Raw genomic sequence first — 14127 nt, forward strand, 5'->3', positions numbered from 1 at the left:
CCTTTGACGGAATATAATCTTGCTTTGCTTGAATTGTTAGAGTGTGGGGAACATTAAGGTTTTCTTTTTTTCTCAGATGTCAGAAAATTGCATATAAAACACTCTAAGGATGCTAGGTTCTTTACCATACCTAAAATTCATAAAAATCTGACAAATCCCCTGGGGAGGCCAGTTGTGTCAGGAATTGGGGCTTATTTGCAAAATGTAGGCATTTTTTTGGATGCCCATTTGAAAACATATTTGTCTGGGGTTCCTTCATATATTAAGAATATAAAGGAATTTTCAGATTTGGTAGGAGGAATGGATTGGCAGAGTAACTTTTTTGGGCTTGTATGGATGGTAAGGCATTGTACACAAGCATCGATATTAAATGGGGTTTGGAAGCAGTAGGAAAAATGTTGGGTGAAGGTCCTCGCACATCTTTTTTGGTCCAGCTTCTTGAGTTTTCCCTTACACATAATTATTTCATGTTTGAGAATGAGATTATTTTGCAGAAGGAGGGTACTGCAATAGGGGCTTCATGTGCCTCTTCATATGCCATTATTCTCATGGCTTATTTTGAGAATTTGTTTATTTATAATAATAGATTCTATTCTCAACACTTTGTCATTTATAAGCGTTATATAGGTGACTTGCTTTTTATATGTAAGGGGGATATGGAAGACTTTGATGAGTTCATGGAAGAGCTGGACAAAGATGCATGTGGGTTGGAATTTACTTATAAAATACAGAGTGAAGTGATGCAGTTCTTTAGCATTGAATTGCTGGATGGAAGAAATAATCAAGTGCATTTTAGGCCATATTCTAAAAAAACAGCTGTGAATAATTTTCTTTCTACTAGTAGAATGCATCCCTGACATTTGTTAAGTTCATTGCTTTATGGGGAATTTAAGCGTATTTTTAATAATACATCAGATAAGTTGCAGTTAAATAGCGCATTTTATAAGGTCAGGAATGTTATTATGTAGAGGATATTCTATGGATGTTTTTCAAAAGTCTGAGATGAAAGTAAGGAGGAGTTGGACAGTTGGAAATGTGCATAAGTTGGTTTGGGGACACAGTGATGAAGTGTGGGAAAATAGGGAAGTAGGAAGAGATAGTGGAGAAAAAATGTTTTTATAGTAGATTCTCCCCTTTTTGAACACATTGAGATGATATTGCAAAAAAGATAAAAAAAAAAAATCATCCTTGTTTCCTGTCTTTCCTGACCTAGAGTAGTCCAAATACAGGCTTTGCTGTAATCTGGACTTTTGGAAAGTTCCTGTGTTGCCCATTTCCTTTCTTGGATAAAGGGAGGCTTCTTTGTTCTCCAGTGGCAGTGGGGAGCTTAGAGCAGCCTATCTATCCCTGGAGGAGTGTTCCCAGCACAAGAATCTGGTAGCCTATTGGCTGTTTTGGGCCAATTACTAGCTCTTTCAAGTCCCCCTGTATAGAACCCACTTTGGCACGTTTTTTGCACCTGTTACTACTCAGTCAAGCTCCTCGTGGTCCTGCAGAGTGGTGATAGCAGCAGAGAGGCTAAAAGAGCGACTGCTAACCTGATAAAAGTGTTTTTTTTTATGCTACTACCTGGGCGACTGTCCAGTCTAGCTAAACTGCAAGTATTTCTGCTTTTTGAATTGTTTTAAACTGTTTAAAGTTGTTTTTGCACCTGCACTTTTACAGTTTGTCCTGTTTGTTGTATTTACCTGTTAAGACTACATACTCAAGTGTGCTAGCCTGTGTTACATATTTATTGCATTTTCCTGCTATTTGTTGCAAAAAAAAGAAAAAATACAAAAAAATTATCCTTGTTTCCCATCTTTCGTGACCTAGAGTAGTCCACATACAGGCTTTGCTGTATTCTGGACTTTTGGAAAGTTCCTGTGTTGCCCATTTCCTTTCTTAGATAAAGGGAGGCTTCTTTGTTCACCAGTGGCAGTGGGGGAGCTTAGAGCAGCCTATCTATCCCTGGAGGAGAGTTCCCAGCACAAGAAGCCGGTAATCTTTTGGCCGTTTTGGGCCAATTTCTAGCTCTTTCAAGTCCCCCTGTATAAAACCCACTTTAGCGCGGCTTTGCGCGATTTTGCACATAGCGCAACATCGGGCAGCGCCGCTTAATTGGGTTTAAACCATTCTCGGCTCCATAAAGTCTGCTCTTCACTTTTTCCCTTAGAACTGATCTAGTTCTCATAATAAATACCCTATTCCTACTCTAAAGCCTGGCACTTGCTCACTAAAACAATTATATAAGTCAGCACTAAAAAATTAAAAGCACTACACCCTCACAAACTCCCCTTGAGTACCTTGTTACCCATTGGCCCTTTTTTTCAATTATAAAGGAATTCCCAATACTATTCTAGCATGTCCAAATGTCACTTGTCAATCTCCTCTCCGGTCCAGCTGGTGAATCTGGGAATCTTGAGGCAATGTTACAACTGCCTCATGTACACAGACAACCCTCTCCTCCTCCCAACAAATTCCAACACATGTGAGAGATACAACTATATAGCCAAACTGGAGGCTAAGCTCTCTCAACTCAGTACTTGTGTAACCAGTCAGGAGGAGAAGGAAACCACACTCACTACAATTCCAGTCTCACATAGACCTATCACGACAGTAAACCAAACATATAAACACACAAAAGCATACTCGGAGGCTCTAAATAAAAATCTGCCTAAGCAGCAGAGACCTCCAAAGCAGACACCCAAGCAACTGCTACCCCAAAACAAAACATGTGCAACACATAGCTCAAAAAGCCAGTGTGCTGAACAGTCACAGCTCTTAAGCCTAAACAACATACCTGATACACTTGTAATAGGTGACTATCGTCAGGCACACTGACGTCCCGCTCACCAGGCTGAACAAGGAGAAGGTCATGGTGAGCTGCCTGTCGGGCGCTGGGATCCGCCACATAACACAAACACTTAGGTCACTCCAAGGCAAGTACAAATATGACTCAGTCATTGTCAATGCTGGTGTGAATGACCTGAGACATACCTCCCTGGACTACATGAAAAGAGACATAGAGGAGCTCTCTGTGCATGTAGTCCAGGCCGGTATGACCCTGACCTTGAGTAGCATCTTACCCTCACCACAATATAAAGACAGGATGATCAATTTCAACAATTGGCTTAAGTATTGGTGTCATTCAAAGGGGATCCAATGCCTGTCAGCCTGGGATGACATGCTCGACAAGCCACGATGCTTTGCTAGGGGCGGCTTGCACCTGTCACACCTGAGCTTTTGGATATTGGCAAAGGCTCTTGCTACCCCCATAGTGCCTTTTTTAGGCAAGGCTCAAAAGACAACCCCACCTCCACAGGTATCACAAGGGATAAGAAACTAAGAGTAATGCTACTCAACGCCAGAAGTCTAAACCTCAAGATGCACGCACTTGAAACTCTCCTTAGCATGGAGAACATTGACATCTGTGCAGTAACAGAAACCTGGTTTAAGGCTCCCGAGAGCACCCCAGCACTACCAGGTTATACCTCATACCATGCTTTTTGGCCCCAAAACTTGGACAGAACCACAAAAGGAGGGGGAGTATCAATATTCGTAAAAGATACCCACACCTCCAGGTTGGTGGCACAGCACAAAGCATCAGAGACTATCCATGTGTGACTAACAGTGGGTAAAACTGCCTTCCAGTGTATAGCCTGCTACAGACCACCCTCCCAAACCCAGGAACCCCACTCAACCTTCCTGAGAACACTGGAAAATATGAAGGTCTCTCCAAACACCATTATATTGGGTGACTTCAACTACCCAAACATAGACTGTGAGCATTACTCTAGCTCCAACACCCTAGCCAAAGGTTCCTAGAATTTATAAACTCAAATGCTATGGAACAACTTGATACCATTCCCACAAGAGGGGAAAACATACTGGACCTGATCATCACCAACATGGAGACTCTATGCTCCAGACCAGAAGTGTATCCCTCACTGGTAATATCAGACCATAAATTAATCTCACTGGATATTCACATCCCGACCCCACCCCCTGCCCAGAAAACCACAGTGAAAAACTTCTCTAAAGCAAATTTCACACTCCTCAAAACTGAGGTGGAATCCTTCAAAGCCCCCAGGCCTGTGGAAAATACGGCACAGACCGCAGAATCTTTTATAAACGCATTCTATGAACACCTTCAGGAATGCATGGATCATGCAATCCCAAATAAAACCAAGACCCAATCCTCCAAAGGCAGACGTCCTGTCTGGTGGACCCCAGCCATAAACAAACTATACAATAGAAGGAGGAAGCTACTACATGATAGAGCAAAATCCCAAAAAGGGAAGGCATCTCTGACACTATTAGCAAAAAAATATGGGCACTCATAAAATCGTCTAAGGCCAGCTTAGAGAGAAAAATTGCACAGGACACTAAAGGTAATTACAAGGCTTTCTTTAGTTATGTCAGGAACCTGGGTGGGAATTCCCAGATATGCTCAGAATTAGTCCAAAATGACAAAAAAATACACAGAACCCACAGACATTGCCAACATCCTAGCTGACAGGTTCAGCGCAAACTTCTCCCCCCATCCCCACCATAAGGGCAAATATCTATCCCAGCAGTGTGCTGCCCCCATGGCATCTCAAATGCTCAGGTAAGAGCTGCCCTCTCCAAAGCAAAAAACACAGCATCAATTGGACCAGACGGTGTCCCGGGCTGTGTCCTACATGAACTCCAAGAAGAGCTAATCCCAAACATAAAACTACTGTTCAGTTTCAGCCTTACTACAGGATATGCACCCAAAGAGTGGCGTACAGCAACAGTGGTCCCTCTCCACAAAGTTGGTGCCTCAACAGATCCTGGAAACTATCACCCCATAAGCCTGACTAGCTTGGTCTGCAAACCTATGGAAAGGATCATCATGGACCTCATAAATAAAGATATTGGGGACCTACAGACACTGGATCCTACCCAGTTTGGCTTTGTTAAGGGCAGATCCTGCCTCTTAAACCTGGTTGATTTCTTTGAAATAGTTACCAAGGCCATTGATGAGGGGAAGGTGGTCCACACAGCCTACCTGGACCTTGCAAAAGCCTTTGATACAATACCCCACTCGGGCATTATAGATAAGCTCACCAGCTTAAATATAAACCCCTATGTCACTAGATGGGTTGAAAACTGGCTGAAGGACAGAACCCACATGGTTAGAATTGCTGGAGCCAGGTCAGACTCCAAACCAGTTACAAGTGGTGTCCCACAAGCCTCAGTCCTGGGACCTCTCTTGTTCGGTATATATTTCTCAGAGGTACAGGCCAACACAAAAGGACTGTGGCTGACCAAGTTCGCAGATGACTGCAAACTGGGTGCCATAACTGACTCTCCAGCCGACACAAGCATCCTCCAAAAGCGTCTCATAGAAACAGACAACTGGTGCCAGAGCCATGGCCTCAAGCTAAATGCCAAAAAGTGTATAGTCATCCCCTTTGGCAAAAACAAAATGCCCACAAATTACCACATAGGTGGTAATCCATTAAGTACGGAAGAAGTACTTAGAGACCTGGGGACCCAAGTTGATAGCAATCTCTCATTTGACAACCACGTGGCCAAAGTGGTTAGAGAAACATTTTATATAGCCCACCTAATCATGAAGGAATTCACATCTAGATCAGGGGAGGTCATCGTGCCTCTTTACTCATCCCTCATCAGGCCCATAATTGAGTACAATGCCCCTTTTGGGATGTACCTTACCAGACTTTTTATGATCCCTGGAAATATGTGCCTAGGGTGCACACTATTATACCTCAACAGGGTGTTCTTCCAACAAGGTTACCTATAGAGCGTATAGGGATCATAAAAAGTCAGTATGTTAGGCTAACAAGATTATGTAAAGACAGAGATTCATTGCTAAAAGAAGCAGAACATATGCAAAATCTGTTTTTAGATAGAGGCTATGATAGAAAGTTAGTATGCCAGATAAAAGAAAGTGTTTTGGGTATATCACAGTCAGTGAGTGAGGCCCATGGTTACAACACAAGGATTAATTATAAACGCTCGAACAGAGGTTTAATGTATACTATGCAATATACGAATGACACTAATGTTTTAAAAAATATCATTAGCTGTAATTGGAATGTACTTATAATGGATGAAACAATCAAGGCCATAGTGGGGGAGAGACCTAGGTTTGTCTTTAGGAATTCTCTCAACCTTAAATGGCTGTTGTGCTTTAAAGAGAATAAGAGAACCATTAAACAATATGAGCACACTCCAAGGATAGGGACCTTTCCTTGTGGTAAATGCAGTATGTGTCAACATATAACAACTGTACAGATTTTTGAACATCCTAAGATGGATTTTGTATTCACTCCCAAATGCTATGCTACATGTGAGACAAACAATGTGATATACTTAGCATCTTGTTTGAAATGTGATGCATTCTATATAGGCATGACTAAAATAAAATTTAAACAAAGAATTTATAACCACATCTATGATATTAGAAGAAGCAATGAAACTAATGCACTAGCCAGACATATCCTTGAATATAAAGGACATATGTTTAGCTTTAGGGTTTTACATATGGAAGATTCTTGAATTTGAAGGAAATTTTAACTTTCAGATAATTTCAGGTATATAGAACCCATCTGGGATCTTTCCCTTGTTGGAGGTGTGAGGTATGTGTTAGAATAAAAAAAATCTTAGTGGCAGCAAGATTAATGGTAGGAATTACAGAGCTGTTGATCACTTTGATTGCTGTTCATGTGGTGTAGTATATATTACAGGTTGTGGATACACACCCAGAAGATGGTATGTGGGGAAACCTAAAACAGCTGTTAAGAAATGAATATTAGAACATTTGGGAGATATCAGGAATGCTAACTTGGACAGTCCTGTAGCCCAGCATTTCCATTCTACACATGCAGGTTGAGGTAGTAGTTTTTTTCTTTAGTGTTTTAGCTAAACCTTAGAATAACCAGGGAAGTATTTTGTACATAAGTTACTACAAATGGAAACCAAGTTTATTATTCATTTTAAGACTTTACAACCAAATGGTTTAAATCTGGAGATGAATCTTAATATATGATATTTTTGATTTATCATAACGTTTGTTAAATTTGAATGTTATTTAAATAATGCTTTGTATTTTTATTTTCCCAATTTTTAGTAATTACTTTTCAAGCTATAACTAAAATATACTAAAGAAGAGGCACTTGTGTCTTAGGAATAATTGCAAGAATTGGAGCATTAAATAATACCAGTGATTTAGAAATACTACATCTATCTGACTACAATGATTGAGTAAAACTATTAAATTCTTTCTAAAATATGGATATTATTGTACACTAAAACACCAAATGCACCCAATCTGCTTCTATGTCTAAGTCACATTTCCACCATTGAATATTATTAGTTTTTCACATTAAAGCAATTTTATTCAGTGTAATATACGTTCTCTGCAAATATTTCCAAGTGAACATTTTCCAATATAATGAAGATATATTTTTCTGCAGACTTTAAACTCATTTTTTTTGTAATTTTCATCTGTGAAAAGTACATTATTAATATTTGTAGAATAATTTCAAAATATAGTGTTAGAAGAAGAAGAGGGTCTGAAAATCCTATAAACCTTGGATAAGTAAGACTTTCTTAATAATTTGTTATTGGGATTAATTAAAAGTTCTAAAATTGTAGGCAAAGATTCTGAATTCAAATCACATCTCCTATAAATTTTAGTATTAGCATATTCCCTCTAGATCTTCAGAATTAACCAGTTATTAAATTTTGAACTGCATTTAGCAAGAAAATTCTCTGCTGAGTGAGGCGTATTTCAATTTAGGAATCAATACCAAAAAATTATGTTATTTTGTTTCAGTTCTAACATTTTATTAAAATTGTGTGTTTTTACACATTTACTAGTATAAGCAATAGGAAATAAAGAAAAAATACATTTTTAGTAATGTGATTAGAATAAATAAACTTCTTAAAAAGAAATATATATCTAATAAAACAAAGAAAATAGAAACTATAATTTCATTCATACAACTTCATAACTTTTAGTTATAATCTTTTTTATGCACATATTAATATATTTATGTAATTTTTTCCATTCATTCATTTCCATTTTGATGCATAAGAGGTATTAAGCCATAATGCTATTACTTTAATAATGGCTAAAGTAGTACTAAGAAAGCCAATACCCCGTTCACCCCTTCATTTAGCTTGAATTATCTAGACTCATCTCTTTTTAGCTGGAGTGCTTGTTTGTCTTGCTTGCTATACTCTACTTGAATATTGCTGATCTCTGTCTGCATTTTATTTTCCCTACCCACCCACCCACCTGTTGTTGTATTCTTAAACTTGGTGGCTTTTGAGTTGCTCATTCCTACTGTAAATCTGATTTTAGGCACTTGATTATCTCATCAGCTTATACTACTGATTATGGAGAGATCAGTTGGGAAGGCCCACCCCCTTAGTTTCTTAACCCTGCATGATCTTCTGTTTCCTCCCTTCCCACTTAACTTAAAATGAACTTTATTCAGCTGTTTGTACTGTATTTGTGTTTCTTCCTACTTTATTACTTTATTTTGCTTTTGCTGCTTCTTCTTAAAAAAGTGTTCAATTGCATTTTTTCTGATGCATTTATTACTGCTTCTTAGTAGCTTGATTAAATTGTAACTGTTATTTTAAACCTCTTGGTTTTGGTTTAAGCACTTGGGATTCAGACCAGTTATTTTACATTAAGAAGGTTTATGATCTACACATTTGTGGGAAGAGAGGGTAGCCTCTTCCCTTCTGAGCTGTGATTGCTGGTGAAGGCTTATTGAGGTTATTGTTCTAAGTGTCTTTGTTCTGATTTAAGCACTTGAATTCCAAAGCACTTATTTTACATTAGGAAAATTTCTGGTCTAAATTCTAGTAGTAGGAGAGGATAGCCTACATCCTTCTAAGCTAGGAATTGCTGGTTGAAGGCTTATTGTGTTTGTTATTCTAAAAGTTTCTTAGTTCTGGTTTTAGCACTTGTTTTCCAACCAGTTATTTCATACGATGAAGATTTGTGGTCTACACTCTTGTGGGGTTATTCTACTGAATTGTTGCTTTATTTAAACTTTTTTTTTTTTTTTGCTGTTGTGACTATGATTTTTTTGCACTTTGAATTTCTAGTACTTTTGCATTTCATAGCATAGGGAAGATTCAGGCTTGCTAAATTTGAACTGGTTTGTATAATTTAAACACTAAAACAGACATCTTACATTAAGAAGGTCCCTGCACACACTCTTGTGACAGAAATGTGCAGCCAGGGACCTGTCTGAGTTGAGGATTGCTGGAATAAATCTCAGTCATGGGCTTTCCCTTTGGTTACTTTGTTTAAAATCATTTAACTTCACTTGTATTTAAGTATTGTATTTGCATGGGTTTGTGCTCAGTTTACTGGTACTGTTTAGACCCTGGTGACTTTTGCCGGAAATCTGGAGTGCATTGGAACTAATTCCAAGGCATCATTTGAAATCTGCTGAAAAATAAGTATTTTTAAAGCCTGCATTGCACTTTGAGAAAAAAAATCTAGTGAACTGCTACTTTATTTAAACTGTTTTTTGGGGACTATATTACAACAGCGAACACTTAAATGTTCGAATCTGTAAAGGTCGACTTTTACAGATCGAACAGTTAAACATGTGAAGTTGTAAAAAAATAAGTTAAAACAAAAAAAAAATACAAGAAAGGGGTTATAGTGGTGGGGCAAGTCCACCTGCACCCCTCGCATGGGAGTCTGCACCCCCACACCCCCCGCTATTTAATTATACCAACTCCAAGATCGCACTTCAGTGAGCTACAGTGCGGAAAATGGAAATTTCTCATTCACTACACTGTAGCACAATCTTGGCATTGGTATATTTAAGTAGGGGGTGTGGGGGTGCAGGGAGGCTTGCCCCCCTGCTTAAACCCTTTAGTCTTTTTTTTTTACTTGTGATTTTTTTTTTTTTTAATTTTTAAAGAAATTCAAATGCTTAACTGTTCGATCTCTAAAGGTCAACCTTTAGAGATTTGAACATTAAGCATTCATGGATCTAATATAGACTGTGTTTTATGTTGTTGTGACTGTGATTTTCTTCACTTTGAATTTCTAGTATTTCTGCATTTTATAGCATAGGCTAGATTCAGACTTGCTGAATCTAGACTGTTTGGTATCACTTGAACACTAAAACCAGCCATCCTACATTAAGAAGGCCCTCCTGCACCCTTGTGGCAGAAGTGTGCAAACTAGGACCCATCTGAGCTTGGGATTGCTGGAATAAGATTCAGTCTTGGGCTTTCCCATTGGTTACTTTGTTTTAAGATTGTTTAACTTCACTTGTATTAAAGCTTTATGTTTTCACATAGCTGCACATTGTGCAGTGGGGTTTAGCACAGCTGTGGATAGCCATTCATAGAAGCAAATGCCAAGAAAGACAATTTTCCATAGATATCTTCTAGGAACCTTGGTAAGCTCCCCTGCTTTACTGTGCACAACACAGTTGCATACTGCTTCCCTGCATGCAACTCATTTGTGAAACATTGATACAGTTTTTTACCCCTAGCCCTCCACAGAATAGCCATTTTTTGTTATTCTTACAGAAAAATCTGGCCCATCTAGCCCATTCCTCACTAGTTACCACAGTATATACCTGCCTTAATGGATGGAAAGTTTCCCACCATTTGTCCAACCAGTCAATTGCATCCTGAGGCACTGTAGCAATTGCCTTGTGTATACTGACAACTAATTACTCCTAAAATAAACAAATACAACATGTGAGAGATGTATTTATACTATGAATTTGGAATCAATTATCTTACATAAAAACAAACCATATATCAAACAGGTTGTCAGTCCACATACTTCACATCTTGCACATAAACTCACAGCACATAAACGCACATACAAATAGGTACTCGCTAGAAGCCTACCTAAAGATCAGAGAACTCCCAAGCAAAAATCTTCTGCACACACTACAGACCCAACAGAATCCACTACACATAATAATACACACAACAGTGTCTCAGCCAATAAGCCCCTAAAGCAAAGCACCTCAAAACCAAATGTCTTGGTCATATGCAACTTCATAGTAAGACACACAGATGTCCACCTCACCATCCTGGGCAAGGAGAAGTTGTGTTTCAGGTGCCAGGATCTGTCAGATCATACACGCACTCAAGTCTCTCAAGAACAAGTACCATTATGACTCTGTCATAGTCCACATTGGAGTGAATGATCTGAGATATACCTCACAGGACTAAATGAAGAGAGACATGACTGAGCTCTCAGATTATGTGTCCCAGGTTGGTATGTCTCTAGCCCTAAGCAGATTCAACCTTCACCCAGGATGGTGCCTCAATTTAAACAGAAAAATGATTGACTTCAACAATTGGCTTAATGTCTGGAGTTAATCAGGGGGGGATTCAGTATCTGTCAGCCTGGGAAGATATGGTCAACAGACCAGATATATAAAATAACTGTTTAAAAATAATAAATGAAACAACCAAACGGTCATGGAAAAATACTAATGAAACACCAGTTTATTCACAAGACGTAGCGCTTCGGCTTCACATACAGCCTTTAAAGAGTAAAATACATTGAAAACAATCTCATTATATATAATATTCCCTTCAATTAACCCTTAATTACCTAATTACTAATCTCTAATTACATTCTTTATTCAAGCCTAATGGCTCCATTGTATTGTATTTTAAAATAAAAAGTGTCTCCTTATATAGCAGCTTACTTTTTATTTCTTGACATTCTCACAACTGCAACTTCACCTGTTCTAAAACAGTTGCTTTCAAACAACTTGGATTCAAATTATGACATAATTTAAAATAAGCCCCCAAAGGACTTTCCATTTTCACATTAATGATATCCCTAACATGCTCTTGTATATGTTTTTTAAAAGATCTAATAGTTTCACCAACATAGAATGATCCACAGTCACATTTCAAGAAATATATGACAAGTTCAGTGTTATAATTATAGAGCTCATTTGGAAAAAAATGCACTCCATTAATTTTTTTCAAATCTCCTAACTACATACTTACAGATGCAACATTTATTACACATATAGGTAACTTTATTCAAAACCACTTCACTATACATTATAACATTAGGTGGAACAAAATTTTTGTGTATTAACATGTTGGCCAAACTTCTCCGGTTGTGCTGCTGGTAAAGGTGGATACCCTTCATTATCCTCGCTCTCTACGTCTGTTATCACTTCCATCTCATCTGTTGTTGCAAACGACACTGAGGGGCCCACTTTGGCTCCTCCTTTCCATCTACGAGATGTAGTCTTGTGATTGCATTTCCATAGAAACGATCTTTGTAACTTATCGTCTTTAATGTCTCTATTAATTTTATATTTCTTTCTTTCACTAAGTTCAAGATCAAATTCTTTTTGTCTGTCATTTATATCAGATAAAAATTAATCCTGCCACTTTGAACTCAGATGCTTACTAAGTTCTTTATTTACAGTCAACACTTTTTCCTTGATTTTTTTATGTTTTAATAAATCACGTTCAATGAGTATCTGCACCCACTTCATTGAACACTTGTGCACAGCTAATATCTATCTATTTTTAAATACAACTTCTCATTCATCACTCAAATCAAAAGGAGTTGGATTTTTGAAAGCTCTTAGCCCTCGTGGGGTGATATCCAACTCTACATATCTTTTAAGGTACAATATGTTGAAATAAGTACTTGTCTCTTTAAAAAAGGCCTTCTCAAGTTTATCATATAGATCCTATACCTGTCCTCTATGGGCACTCCAACTGTGCCTTTAAACTCCACCAAAGAAAAAGGGTCTTCCAGTCAGCTGAGTATTTCTCCCAGAAAAGTTTTGCAGCATCTCCCGCTTTTGTAGCTCAGTCATTCATCTCGAAAACATACTCATCTATTGAACATTGTCCTTGTTCAACACTCTCTTCCCGTAAAATATGGGGAACATTGTTAGAAGGATCAGTGGCCATTAGACCCAAACCAGCTATATAAAACAACCATTTAAAAATAATAAATGGAACAACCAAATGGTCATGGAAACTTACTAACAAAACACCAGTTTATTCACAAGACTTAGCTCTTTGGCTTCACACACAGCCTTCAAAGAGTAACATACATTGAAAACACTCTCATTATATACAATATTCTCTTCAATTAACCCTTAATTACCTAATTACTAACCTGCAATTACATTCTTTATTTAAGTCTAATGGCTCCATTGTTTTGTATTTTAAAACAAAAAGTGTCTCCTTATACAGCAGCTTACTTTTTACTTCTTGACAGTTTCCCAACTGCAAATTCATTTGTTCTAAAACAGCTGCTTTCAAGCAATTTGGATTCAAATTATGACATAATTTAAAATGAACCCCCAAAAGACTTTCCATTTTAACATTAATAATATCCCTAACATGCTCTTGTACACGTTTTTGAAAAGATCTAATAGTTTCACCGACATAGTATAATCCACAGTCACATTTCAACAAATATATGACACTTTCAGTGTTACAATTATAGAGCCCATTTGGAAACAAATGCACTCCATTAATTTTTTCAAATCTTCTAACTAGATACTTACAGATGCAACATTTATTACACATATAGGTACCTTTATTCACAACCACTTCACTATACATTATAGCATTAGGTGGAAAAAAATCTTTGTGTATTAACATGTTGGCCAAACTTCTCCCTTTTGTATAAGATATTCACACATTATTGGACATTATTTCCCTCAAATCCTTATCTCCTAACAACATTAGCCAGTGATTTTTAACCTCTCTAATAATTTTTTCAGTTAAAATATTATAAGTTGTCACAAAATAAACTTCTTTTCCCTTCTGTATCTGTCCTTTATTGTGTCCATTATATCTTCCATTGTTAGATATGGGCCTACTAGGAGGATTATTACAACATCTATCTAATATTTTGCATCCAGCTTCAATTACTTCATTAATATTATACCCTCTACTGACAAACATTTCAGCTGTCTTACACACTCCCCTATACAAATTGTCTTCCTTGCTACATACTTTTTCTAAACATAAAAACTCATTATATGGTATCATAGAAATTAAATGTGCTGGATGACAACTATTTCCATATAAAAAAGAGTTCACATTATTACATTTTCTATATGTGTGTGTGTCTATAGGCTGTCCAAC

Source organism: Protopterus annectens, chromosome 8.part0, assembly GCF_019279795.1.
Source record: "Protopterus annectens isolate FY-2018-M chromosome 8.part0, PAN1.0, whole genome shotgun sequence".
Lineage (NCBI taxonomy): Eukaryota > Metazoa > Chordata > Ceratodontiformes > Protopteridae > Protopterus > Protopterus annectens.